Raw genomic sequence first — 12,718 nt, forward strand, 5'->3', positions numbered from 1 at the left:
CTTGTCCAAACAAGAGCAAAGATTTAAAAGGCCTTACCACATAATATCTTTGGGGTGCTGTATGAAACATGGTTTTAAAATAAACCACACCGGTGAGTATTTATTAGAAACTGTAGTCACTGAAACGATTTCATAACTGTCAAATTCATAAGAGCTGTCGATCTTCACATCTCATGATTTTTGGTAAAGCAGTGCTCAGTGAAAATCATCTTTTGTGCATAAGCCAAAAATAAACAAAGAATACTACATTAAAGAAACAAAAATGTCCTGGTACTTAAAGTATCTGGAATAAGATTGCAATTGGTGAGCTTCTCTGAAATTCAAGACTGTTTACATGCAATTGTTAGATCAGTATCTACATGATTAAAAGAACTAAACTGAGTTAAGAAAAGCCTGGTATTCACTCAAAACCTAATTGGAAGGAAGAGGAAAAAAAGAATTATACGTATGACTTTTAAGATGTTGTGAAAAACTTCTCCCTACAAAGAGGGCTTTTAAAGAGGACAAAGAGTGAAGATTTGCTAATAAAGAAAGGCTATTTTTCCAAATAATTCATTAACACAAGGTAGGTCATAGATCAAGGCTTAGGGAAAACATTTTTTGGTCTTTTTATGTTCAAATATTCTCTTTGCAAAACACTTTTTTTTTGGTTCAAAAATCAAAATTAAACAATTTTGTAGCAAAGCATCACATAGTGCAAACTGTTTTTTTTTTTTTCTTTTAAAGAAAAAAGAAATAAAAAACCCAGGAGCTTAGTGCATCAATATAATATGAGAAACTTTCTTAAAAGAAGAAATACTTTGGGAAAACTTGCCCTGGACACACATCAAATGATTGAAAGTTGTAACAGGCCCTATGAAACTAACTCTTCTCCTTCTTATAAATATTGAAAAAAACAGCTACAAGATGCAAATGAACTGCTGAACTCAATCCTTGGTCTTTAAAATGTATTTCAATAGAATAGCCAATGTATCATCCAAGTATGAAGAAGACGTACAGTAATAGCATTCTGAAAAACGAATTAAGAACACATTGTCATCAACTCCAGCAAAAATAATAAAGGTAGAAAAGATTAAGAGGCAAGCATATCTTTCAGAATTGTAAAATGGGTTTATAGGTCTTCTAATAACAACTTTTACTCAAACCTTACATAAATAGGCTTAGATGATACAAATATTATGTGGGCTGTGTGGACACTCCCAGGTTCCTAATCATGTTTAGGGATTACTTGATAGAACAGAGACATTTCATTCCAATTGGGCCAGGGGATTACAGCAAAGAAACATCTAATATTCCATTTTTTAATTTCATGCATTTTTTATTTACCTTTAATGATGCTGTATATATTCATCATCCTGAAATATTAAAACAGTATGAAAAAAGTAATAAATTGGTGGAAAATTTAGGGAATAGGAATGCAACAGCACGCAAATCATACACTATCAAGTGCTTGATACACATTTAAAATTACTGCCTACTACGGCAAAGCCAAATTCCTAGCAGATTTCTGAAGCACAAAGTCACAATAAGAAGCTCAGCAGAACAGACTGAAATAATAGAATATTCATCCCTCTAATCCATATGCAATTCTTTAGGGCTTTTTTTTTTTTAACAATGCATATGAGGTCTGACTGTATTCAGGATTTAAATAAGTTGTCTCTCTCCTTCCTGCTCCTCTCTATTTTTATGTAAAAAAAATGTATATACAGTTATCATTTCTGCACTGCTGCACCAACGCAGACAAGGTTAGCACATTTCCTCACACCTCAAATGAAACAAAAGCATTTTTAAACAACAAAAGTGTTAAAAAAAAAAAACTGCCATTTACTCATCCCACTGAAGTCTCCTGAAACAGCATTTTGGGAAGAAGGAGAGCTGGTGTCATTCCTGGGAGGGTGTGGGGGGAATGAAGTGATGCTTTTGTCTTTTAATTACCAATTAATGGATTGATATAATATTACTTTGAAATACTGACAAGAAGTGCCAGCGGGTTGGCATTTCATCTTTGTTCATTCACCTTCCCTTGCAGAGAGATGAGACTGTCTACCGGGCATTAGTAAATATTTTAACAAGGAACAGAAGATTCCAGAGGCATGAGCCTCCGTCACAAGGCGTGGCGTGAACACTTCTGGGAGGGCACCCTCAAGTCTGACAAAGGCCAGGACACACGGACACTCACTGTCCAGCAGTCAGCTCCACGGGCAAGTGCCTCACAGCCAATGCTCTAGCCGCCCCGTGTTGGCAGCAGTCATGCTTTCCAATGATTTTATTTCGATTTCTTTCTATGTTCTGATTTTTTTTTTCTTTAATGAGCACTTACTACCTTATAACAAAGAGGACAACCAACAAATCAGAAACTACCTAAAATGTTACTTATTCTTTAAAGTCTCCCACATATCTTCTTCTTTCAGGGGCTTTGTTCCATTCATCAAAAGAATGGTTCCTCATTTTTTTCCTCCTAAAGATCTTATTTTTGAGTCATCTCTACACCCAGCATGGGGCTCAGACTCACAACCCCGAGATCAAGAGTTGCATGCTCTACAGACAGAGCCAGCCAGGTGCTCCCCTTGCCATCCATCCCTCTTTTATGTTACTATTGCTAACAAATTGCTTATGGTCCAAACCATCTTCTGCCTCGTGGTATGGTCCTCTGCCTTATAAGTGTGACTTTTATAAGATTAAGTCCCTTCAGGACAAAGGCTGGGCCTTCTTTTCTATCATTTTCTCTCTTGTAGTACTAATCATGGCTCTTCCCACCCAGTGGGTGTTTAATAATTTGTTGCTGTCGTTGAATTGATTAAAACTAGTTTTATGAAAGGTTTCTATTTCTGTTAGACTCACGATTTTTCAGCTCACTACTCCGATTAGACATTTCTGCCAATTGCAGATGCACTTAGTTACCATGAATGACGTGAAAGACAGAGATGCAACACCTTCTAGAAATCAACCCGAGAGGGACTTGCATGCCCTACCACCTCAAACGCTGACCCGAACAGAAAAGACAGTGTATAGCTCTGCAGAACAATGAAAACATTTACAGGATGGGGAGCAGATACAAACAACAAAATGTTAGAAATAAAAGCTCCCATTTTCACCAAGCAATAGAAACACCTATAGGATATGATTGGGAGTATGTGACAGAGAGAAGAAAAGAGTTCTTCATTCCTATCTAGGAGAGAGAAATAGGAGTTTCTTTGGGGAAAGAGATGCAGCTATCCTCAAATTTAATAAGTATAAAAGCACAGCCTGGTAAAACTTTAAATGAGAAGGAAAGCCTTAAGGAAATTCTCACAATCCAGACTACAGCTCTTAAAATCCTTTGCCAAGCCCTCTTTGCCATTTGCCTGGCAGTCACACATCACCATTTCTCTCTAGCTCTCACGGCATTCCAGAGTCAAGATAAGCTGAGAATCCATCCGATTTTAATCCAATTTCTTTCTGAACTTTTAGTGCTTATTCCTTTATTCCTCTTGAAAGATATTAAAACACTTGAGGGGAAAGATATTCAGAATATGGAGTGATGAATGCAAGAGGAACAGGAAAGAGCTTACTGCAGCTGATGTAAATTGCAGGAAAAACCAAAGCTAATGTTGTCTTATTACTTCTCTGTCTTATGTCAGAACAAACCGCCTTCGATTCTAATTAGGGCATGATGATCCTATGTACAACATACCGTCTTTTTTTTTCTTCTTTCAGTTCAAGTTCCCACGCCAGTAAGCCCTTGGACTCTAGGCAATCATTCAAGAATTCAGAATCTCAAGTTCTTGGGTGAACCAAGACGTGTCAGTCCACAGCAGGTGTTTCAGTTGCTCTGAGAGTCTCTGCCGAGTACATCCAGCATTTGGCTAAAGCTTCTTACAGACAATCAATCCATGGTTTTGCAATTAGCCACCCAGACTTGTGAGGGTTAATAAATTACCTGGTATTTATAACTGGTGACAATAGGACAAGGTGTCACATATGAGGGGGTAGAGAAAATGGTAAGATTTGGATAATTTAAAGTTCTATGGCCAGTGCCAACTCCATTCACTGAAAGCTTGTCTTCCCTTTCTCGTAGAAGTATTCCTTTCCTTGTCTACGGGGTCTCTCCTTATCATTTCTGAACTTTGCTTTCCCTACCTTTGAGGGTAAGTAAGGTAGGAGTTAGAACTGAGGCCAAACACACCCATCTTTGGGAACTCTGGCATAGTAAGTCGCAGGATGTCAGACTGGGATCATTTCACTTCCTCTATGAAGACAAAGATGTATTTTTTTGAAGTTGTTTGAGGGTGACATTATTTGATCAGTGGATTTCAACCTACGCCACTCTCCTAGAATGGAGTTTCCTTATGAAATAACGATACTCTCTAAAAATCTAAATGGATGACCAATTTTATAAAATAACTAACACTTGGAGGAAACCAACTTTTAACAAACCCAATTAAAATCAACTCCGGTGTAAAAAAAGGATGATAAATAACAACAGAAAATACATCATTTGAAAACAAGTAATGGTTAAGGTTGTAACTGCACTTCTTAGCAGAACGCTCAGACGTTAGTAAATTTAAAGAGAGATGTACTGAAAGTAGTAAATATTTTTTTTCCCAGCCCTTCCCTCTTCAGCCAATCAAGCCCATTGGCACACACTTGTTGTTTAACAAAATGAATTAGGCAGGTGTGTGGAAGGCTTATCTTTAAGACATCAAGGATTTATGCTACTCCTTAGGCTGGGGCTGCTTCCGGGTATCATGGATTATCAGTGTGTTCCTTCATTTATTTATATAAATGGGCCAATGGCTGTTGAAACACTTCAGAGCACTTAACTAAAGCAAACAAAGCTCTTGAACTTTAAATATCCAACAAGAGAAGCCATTGACAAGTGAGACTTTACTTAGCAAATCTCAGTATCATTTGGAACCTTAATACAATCTTCCAGATTTACAAAGAGGGCACACAACCCAGATATTTATCTTAACTTAGGCTCCACGTAGAAGATACTATCCTGACTTGAGACCAACTTCAAAATATAATGCTGCCATCTAGTAGTTCTACTTGCTCTCTTTAACTGTTGCTGTGACTGAAGATAATCTACCCACAGAGAGCAGGGAAAGAGGGTCTTGACTTGTATTTTAGCCTTCTAGCATTTTGATTTCCTCTCACTACTCAATCCTTAAACTCAGATGTATTTCAGAGAAAAAGTCTGTAATGGGAAACTTAGCTTAACATCAGAGTACCTGGGACGCCTGGGTGGCTGAGAGGTTTGGTGCCTGCCTTCGTCCCAGGGTGTGATCCTGGAGACCCAGGATCGAGTCCCGTGTTGGGCTCACTGCATGGAGCCTGCTTCTCCCTCTGCCTATGTCTCTGCTTCTCTTTCTGTGCCTCTCAGGAATAAATTAATAAAATCTTAAAAAAAAAAAAAAAACCATCAGAGTACCTGGATTTCCACCCCAGCATTCCCATTATCTGAAAGACTGTGCATAACCTACTGACTTTGCCTGAGAACCATGTCTCTGATCTGTAAAAGGAGGAAACAGGATCAAATGCAAAGACCCCTTTCAACTCTACTCACCAATTATTCTACTATTTAATGTATTTACAATGATGACATCGATTTATGTTGGTGGCTAGAGAAAGAGGGACACTGTACTGTTGCATTGAGAGTTATATAAAATATTCTCAAAAAGTAGCAATGGCTTCTTTGTGTTGTTTCTTTTATATTTAGAAAGAAACAAATTGCATGTCTCTCTGGCGATTTTTGAAGATGTTGATACCATGATCACATTGGGAATGTTCGAGAATCATCCTTTATATTTCCCTTTGGAATTCTATATCTTACTTTAGTTACTTGGATATGGCTTTGCTCTAGTGCCAGGAGGAAAAACACAAAAGAAAACAAATCCTGGGACACCTGGGTGGCTCAGTGGTTGAGTGTCTGCCTTTGGCTCAGGGCATGATCCTGGAGACCTGGGATCAAGTCCCACATCGGGCTCCCTGTGTGGAGCCTGCTTCTCCTCTCTCTACCTGTGTCTCTGCCTTTCTCTCTGTGTCTCTCATGAATAAATAAATAAAATCTTAAAAAAAAAAAAAGAAAACAAATCCTTTTTAAGAAATTTAAATCACTCAATCTTATTTCCATTTTCCTATACAGGCTGACAAATTAGTTGAATTTCAGCTCTTCCTGAACTTTTAGGTTTTCTAATTCAAACCACTTGCTTATCTTCTCATCTGGAGTGTCAGAGCCACCAGGTTTCTGGTGGGAGCACAAGCTTTCTTTATAGGGTTCAAGGCATTAGACTTAAAAGAGATTTTGCAGGAAAATGCAAAACTACTGGCTATTGGACTGTGATTTAATAACCTATAGTTTAAAAAGCATTGCAGTTATGTTGGTTTCAGCAGCACATATACTAAAATTGAAATGATACAGAGAAGATTAGCATGGCCCCTGCATAAGGATAATGCACAAATCTGTGAAGCATTCCAGCTGTTTGTGCGTGGCCACACCACCCTCAATGTGCTGGGTCTCGTCTGATCTGGGAGGCTAAGCAGGGGGGAAAGACTGACTAGTTACACTCCAGGTGCTGTAGGCTTAAAACATTTTTTTAAAGGTAAAAACATTAAAGTACTATGCACAACTTTTGCTACTTATCCACTGCCCTCCATTACAATGAACCTGTTAGTTTTATACATCCTTTACAAAATGAACCTGGCTGGAGCTTTACAGGCTCCCAACTGCAAGATGTTTCTCTTCTTTATCCCTTTTCTGATAGAACCACAGCCACTTAACAGTGGAGCAAAGTCCAAAGCATCTGGGAAATGATATTCTTTGCACCGCATTCCTCAAGGACTGCCATTTCAGGGAGCCATGCCAAGGTCTTGTCACATGCCTTTCTGTGTTTTAAACTTCTTTTTCCTCTTCCTTTTTTTTTTTTTTTTTTTGTAAAAGCTTGTATTAGAGAGAGTTTGAACAACTGAATGATAAAATGTAGTCTTAGGCCCAGATGCTGCAGGGAATGGCTTTTGAAATTCTCCAACATACTAAGTTATAATTGGGTTTTAATGCATAAAATGGCTGAGTAATTTAAATGTTTAGAAAAGAAAACAGTCTTTCCTAGAGTTTATGAAGTGGGAAGCCTATTTCTTATAATGATTAACTGTGAGTCATCATTTCAAGCACAAGCATCCACTAGCATATGCTCCAGATAAGGGGTGCTGAAGGCACACAACAATTTACCAAACTAGTGTCTTATTATGATGGCTGTAGCACATTTTTGTCTGTGAAATGAAGACAGGGAAGTAACAAACCATGAACCATGTTGAATTTGCTGTCTACTCGCCCCACCTTACAAAATGAAGAAGAATGTTTCAAAGGCATATATGCAATGTCTGTCTGCATGTGGCCCTGCTTTAAGACAGAGATGCTACTAGGATTAGAAGGTCAGTAGCCTACAGAATTTGTCACAGTGGCCTAGAGATCTATTCTCGATGACTTGATCCGTCTGGCTGCTTCTTATAAAAGATCTCTTTATTGTCAGGTTTGGGCCCCATACCAGGAAAGCCATGATAGTGATGGTGGGCCCTCTTCCCTGCTTCATGGCCACGTATGCAGAAAATGTGGGCAAAGTTACCACTACATATCATTCTGAAAGCTCTGGGCCAAGAGACCAGTCCCTCTTGCACATTCTTCCTGCCTTTTAAGACAAGGTTTGAATGGAGAAATCCTTGCCCTGAGCTCAGAAGAACAGTCTGTAGGAATGAGCTCCACCACTACTGTTTACATATCTGAATACTGCTTAGATGTTCTCCTGGTAAAAAGAAAACCGTAAAATATCGGTAATAATACCCACATTGAGTTGTTGCAAGCGTCCGATAGGATAATGCAGGCAAAGATAGAGCATAAGGAGCTTTGCAAATGCAGTGTGTTATAGGGACATGAGGCCTCTGAATTTGCTAGCAATGGTTCAGAGACTAAAAGGAGGAAAAGAGCCAGAAAATATGAGATGGTGGATCCCAATGTTTGTTTGTTTGTTTTTAAAGATTTTGTTTATTTATTCATGAGAGACACAGAGAGAGAGAGAGAGAGGCAGAGACACAGGCAGAGGGAGAAGCAGGCTCCATCCATGCAGGGAGCCCACTGTGGGACTCAATCCCGGGTCTCCAGTATCAGGCCCTGGGATGAAGGTGGCACTAAACCGCTGAGCCACCCGGGCTGTCCTCAAGGTATATTTAATGCAAGACAATAAGCTAATAAAGAATGAGACATGTCAGTTTGGTTCCTATTGATGCTGGAAGTGTGCACACTCAGTAGAGCTAAGCAACCATGGGTTCAATCCAGTCTCTGGATTGAATAGCTGGGGTGACCTCAGTGAGGTTGCCTATACTCTAGGAAGTTTTTTATTTTTATTTTTTATTTTTTAAAAGATTTTATTTATTTATTCATGACAGACAGAGAGAGAGAGGCAGAGACACAGGCAGAGGGAGAAGCAGGCTCCATGCAGGGAGCCCGACGTGGGACTCGATCCCAGGTCTCCAGAATCACACCCCGGGCTGGAGGCAGCACACTAAACTGCCGGGCCACCGAGGCTGCCCTCTAAGAAGCTTTTTAGATAAAGACTTAAAGTAATATGTCTCCTTGGCATCAGCATCCTAACAAGGACCCTCTGGAAACATAATGGTACAGGATCCTCAGGCCAGTACTGAAAGGTAGATAGTCGTAGGCAGATGAGTTTCCCGTTACTAACTGAGTCCCAGATTCAGTAAGAATCCATTAGCTCTTCTGTGGCAAGTCCTTCCAACGGATGTAGCCAACTTATTGTCTGAGTTGAAGGGTCAATCAATGTCAAATCCGTAGCATATACTCAGGAGTGTAAACTCCCATTCAAGTTTCTTATATTTCCCTTGCTAACAAAACCAGGGAGCAGCAAGATGAACCTGCTCATATGTTGAGATGTAAAGGGAGAGCAAGTAGAGGTACATTGAATTTAAGTTGAGTTTTAATGATAAAGTGTTCAAGTCACCATGATCTAAGCAAATGGTTAAGGAAAAAACACACACACATGCATAGAGACACACAGACGGTGTGCAATCAGTAAGTCAACGCACACTGGCTAAAAGTACAATCTAATACAACACATTTATCTGGGTTGGTAAACATATAGCACACTGAACTGCAGTATCGGAATCAAGTGCGCAGTATGGAATAACGCATGCCGGCACACCTACTGACCTTGAGGGGTAAGTCCTAGCTGTGTGATCTGAGCTTACCGGCTATACTGAGCACAATTTACCACTTGGCTTAGGAGTCAAGATAGGTGATAAGTAGAGGTTAGTGATAATATTGCTAGTATATTATTAGCATATTCTTGGATATCATGTGAAAATTGTTTTAGAAACATTTCTCAATTTAATTTCATCCTTATACTATTAAGCCTTTTAGGTAAATATTATTTTTTTAATATTTTATTTATTTATTCCTGAGAGACACAGAGAGAGAGAGAGGCAGAGATACAGGCAGAGAGAGAAGCAGGCTCCATGCAGGAGCCCGATGCGGGACTTGATCCTGGGACTCCAGGACCATGCCCTGGGCCGAAGGCAGGCGCTAAACTTCTGAGCCATCCCGGGATCCCCTAGGTAAATATTATTGATCCCATTTTGCAGGTAAGGAAACTGAGCGTAAGGGACCTAATGTTTCTGAATCCAGAGATCTTGCTCTTAATTTTAGGCCATACTACATAAATTTCAATTTCAGGTTGGATCTGAGTCTTTAGTAGAATTGCTTCTGGTCCTTAGTTCAAAAAGGAACTTGAAATTATTCCTTTGTACTTTTCCATAGTTTCATTCTAGAAGGGATTGGAAAACTCTGCAACGATCAACTGGCCAAGTAGCCATTGGTCAGTAACCTTCAGTATCTACAACTGGGGCAGAATTTTCGTGAGAGCACATTAAGTTCCTCTCTCGTTCCCAGCTTTATCAGAAGGAGAGTGACCCTCACTGCCTGTCACAGACTTTGACATTGAAGTATTGATTGCTTCAAAACTGAAAGGAAAATACAGCTCAGATTTATAGGTTACTATCATAAAAAACCTTGGAAGAATTATTTATACTAAATGGTAACAGTGTAAAATTCTGTGTATAAAGGAATTATGGTGATTTTTATTTCCTCTTGTAGGTTGGTCTGTATTCTTAAAATATTTTACAATAGATATGCATTATCTCATTATTGGAAAAGTTATGTTAAAAATAACATGGGCATACACTGGTCTGACGATTTTATTTACTAATAAGTCTCCAAAATGTTCTCTTATATATAATAATAAGACATCTTATTCTGTTCTTTTTAAAGACTTATTAAAATGTGACCTGTAGTTACGTTATATTTATTTTTATTTCTTTCATCTGCCGGTAACTGTGGGGAATGCCGTGATAAAAAAAATCCAAGTTCTAGGGGTGCCTGGGTGGCTCAGACGCCTTCTGCTTAGGTAGTGATCCCAGGGTCCTGGGATCGAGTCCCACATCGGGCTCCCTGCATGGAGCCTGCTTCTCCCTCTGCCTATGTCTCTGCCTCTCTCTGTGTGTTTCTCATGAATAAATAAAATCTTTAAAATAAAATCCAAACTCTGTCCCTCACTAACTGCATGACCCGGAGTAATTTAACCTCCCCATGAATAAAAATTTTTATTTCCTTGCAGTGAGGTGAAGTTTCTTAAAATTCCCTAGCCCTCCTTAATTTCTCTTCCCTCTTGTTTAATATAGAACTTATTTCATATAAGCTTGACATGTAGCCTTTCTTAAATTGCCTTTTGGTGTATTACTCAGTTTTACCAACTGGTCAATGAATAAATGAATAAAAGGGTATACAATTAAGGTCTATAGTGTCAGATTGGATGTATGGAGAATATGAAAAGTAAATGAGACCTGGTCACTCACAATCAAGTAGGACCTAATAGATTCATATAAATAACCACAAATATAAGTTAAATGCTAAGGGAAATTGGGGAAGGGTCAGGTTAACTCCAAATAGAACAGAAAGCAAGAAAGACTTTATATATAAGGTGGCACTGGAGAAGGGCCTTGAAAGATGGACAGCATTTCATAGGCTGAAAATTGGGGACCCAATCAAGAAAGAATATGAACTTTTGCCTTCTCTTTTATATCTCTAGCTCTTAGTAAGGTGTGTACACAAATGATTTTCCACTATTTTGCTGCTCATCATTCTCTGCTTAAACCTTAAGTCTTTATTGGTTGAAAGTAATAATGATGGAACATCTCTCACGCCCAAGAAAGAACCAGAATTTGAATTTAGGGGCCATTTCCCAGAGGGAGGAGAGTTGGGCTGGAGCCTGGGACCTTTATAGGCTTCTTAGGTATGAAGGAAACATTCTTTTGATACATGACAAAGTCAAATTTTTATATTCTGCAAATTTAAGGACAGAAAGCAAGTTGAGTTTTTGTTTGGTTGATTTGGGCTTCAAACTCTGGAAATACCTTAGTGTAGAATGTTTTTACTTGCTTTCTGTTTGGTTGGTTGGTTCGGTTTTTCTGCAAAGTACATCCTTCCCCCAAAAAAGATATGCAGGAGCAAATGGAGGCCATGCTACCTAACCTATGTTTTCACATCTTCCAGGTGGGGTTGCTTATACTACCTACATCAGAGGATTATTATTCAAAATATCTAGCAATATTAAAAGCTTTATAAGTGTTTATGACAAAGGAATGCATATACCCTCTCAACAAAATCATCTAATTCTTCGTGGGGGTGGAGGAGGTGCATGCACATGCACATACACACACATACACACCCCACATTCTTTTCTTTAACATTTTAGAGACAGCTTGTTGCCTCTATATGTATTGGCGTTTGTATTCTCAACAAGTAGAAAACGTAGGCACAGTGCATTAACCCCCAAATGAAAAACTGGTCATAAGGAAGTTATGTTACATTTTTTTCTCATCTAATTAACAGGTGAGACCAAAGGTTGTATTTCAGTGACCAATAACTTCACTACTGTCTTTTTTTTTAGGGATGCTGGAATCAGTATGTAAAGAATGCTATTCTCTCTCCAGTGGCACATCGTTTATCCTTACTCCTTTATTAACCCATTGTCTTAGTCCACATTGTTTTTATAACAGCTGATTGTGGCACACAGCTCAGTGAACATTTGTCGACTCCCAGGTATCCCATGGGTAGGGATACAAATGCAGCATTAAGGATCATCCTATGTGATATACACAAGGAAAAAGGCTCAAGTCCTTGTTAAAGAGAAAAAAACAAAACTATGGAAAATAAGTATATGCCTAAGTGACACTTATTAGAAGATGAAGCTGTCTCAGTAGATACAAATGACATTGATAGCATGGCCATAGAATTCACCATCTAATCAACAGCCTGTTTGGGATTAACCTGGAAAATTCATTTCTTTCTAATACTGTATCCATTACTTGCAGAACACCAGAGTTCCTGCCACGCTGGAGCATGTCAGTGAACACATAAGTACAGGCAAGCAGAAACCTCCAATGCTAGGAGTAATTGGGCGTGGGGGGTTCCTTGTTGTCATTGTCATAGTCATCACCATCATCATCATCATCATCACCATCATAAGAGGGCCATTCACTGACCCCCAACCAAACACTTTGCTAAACTCTTCCAGAAACACTGTCACTTAATTTTCCACAACTATGCTCTTCCCATTTTACTGATGAGGAAAAGAGGGCAGAACAAGTTTAAGTGGCATGTTGAAGCTCA

The 12,718-nt window shown here is 38.9% G+C and overlaps 1 protein-coding gene and 1 non-coding gene across 30 annotated transcripts in view; one reads left to right on the top strand and one right to left on the bottom strand.

Annotated features, from left to right (window-relative positions):
• ESRRG (estrogen related receptor gamma) overlaps positions 1 to 12,718 on the bottom strand; it is a 618,648-nt gene that overhangs the window by 312,758 nt on the left and 293,172 nt on the right. The window lies entirely within an intron of this gene.
• On the top strand, positions 6,363 to 6,466 carry LOC112643291 (U6 spliceosomal RNA). The gene has a single exon (XR_003125764.1). It is a non-coding gene; the product is annotated as a U6 spliceosomal RNA (small nuclear RNA).

This window comes from Canis lupus, chromosome 38, assembly GCF_003254725.2.
Source record: "Canis lupus dingo isolate Sandy chromosome 38, ASM325472v2, whole genome shotgun sequence".
In the NCBI taxonomy this organism is placed as follows: domain Eukaryota; kingdom Metazoa; phylum Chordata; class Mammalia; order Carnivora; family Canidae; genus Canis; species Canis lupus.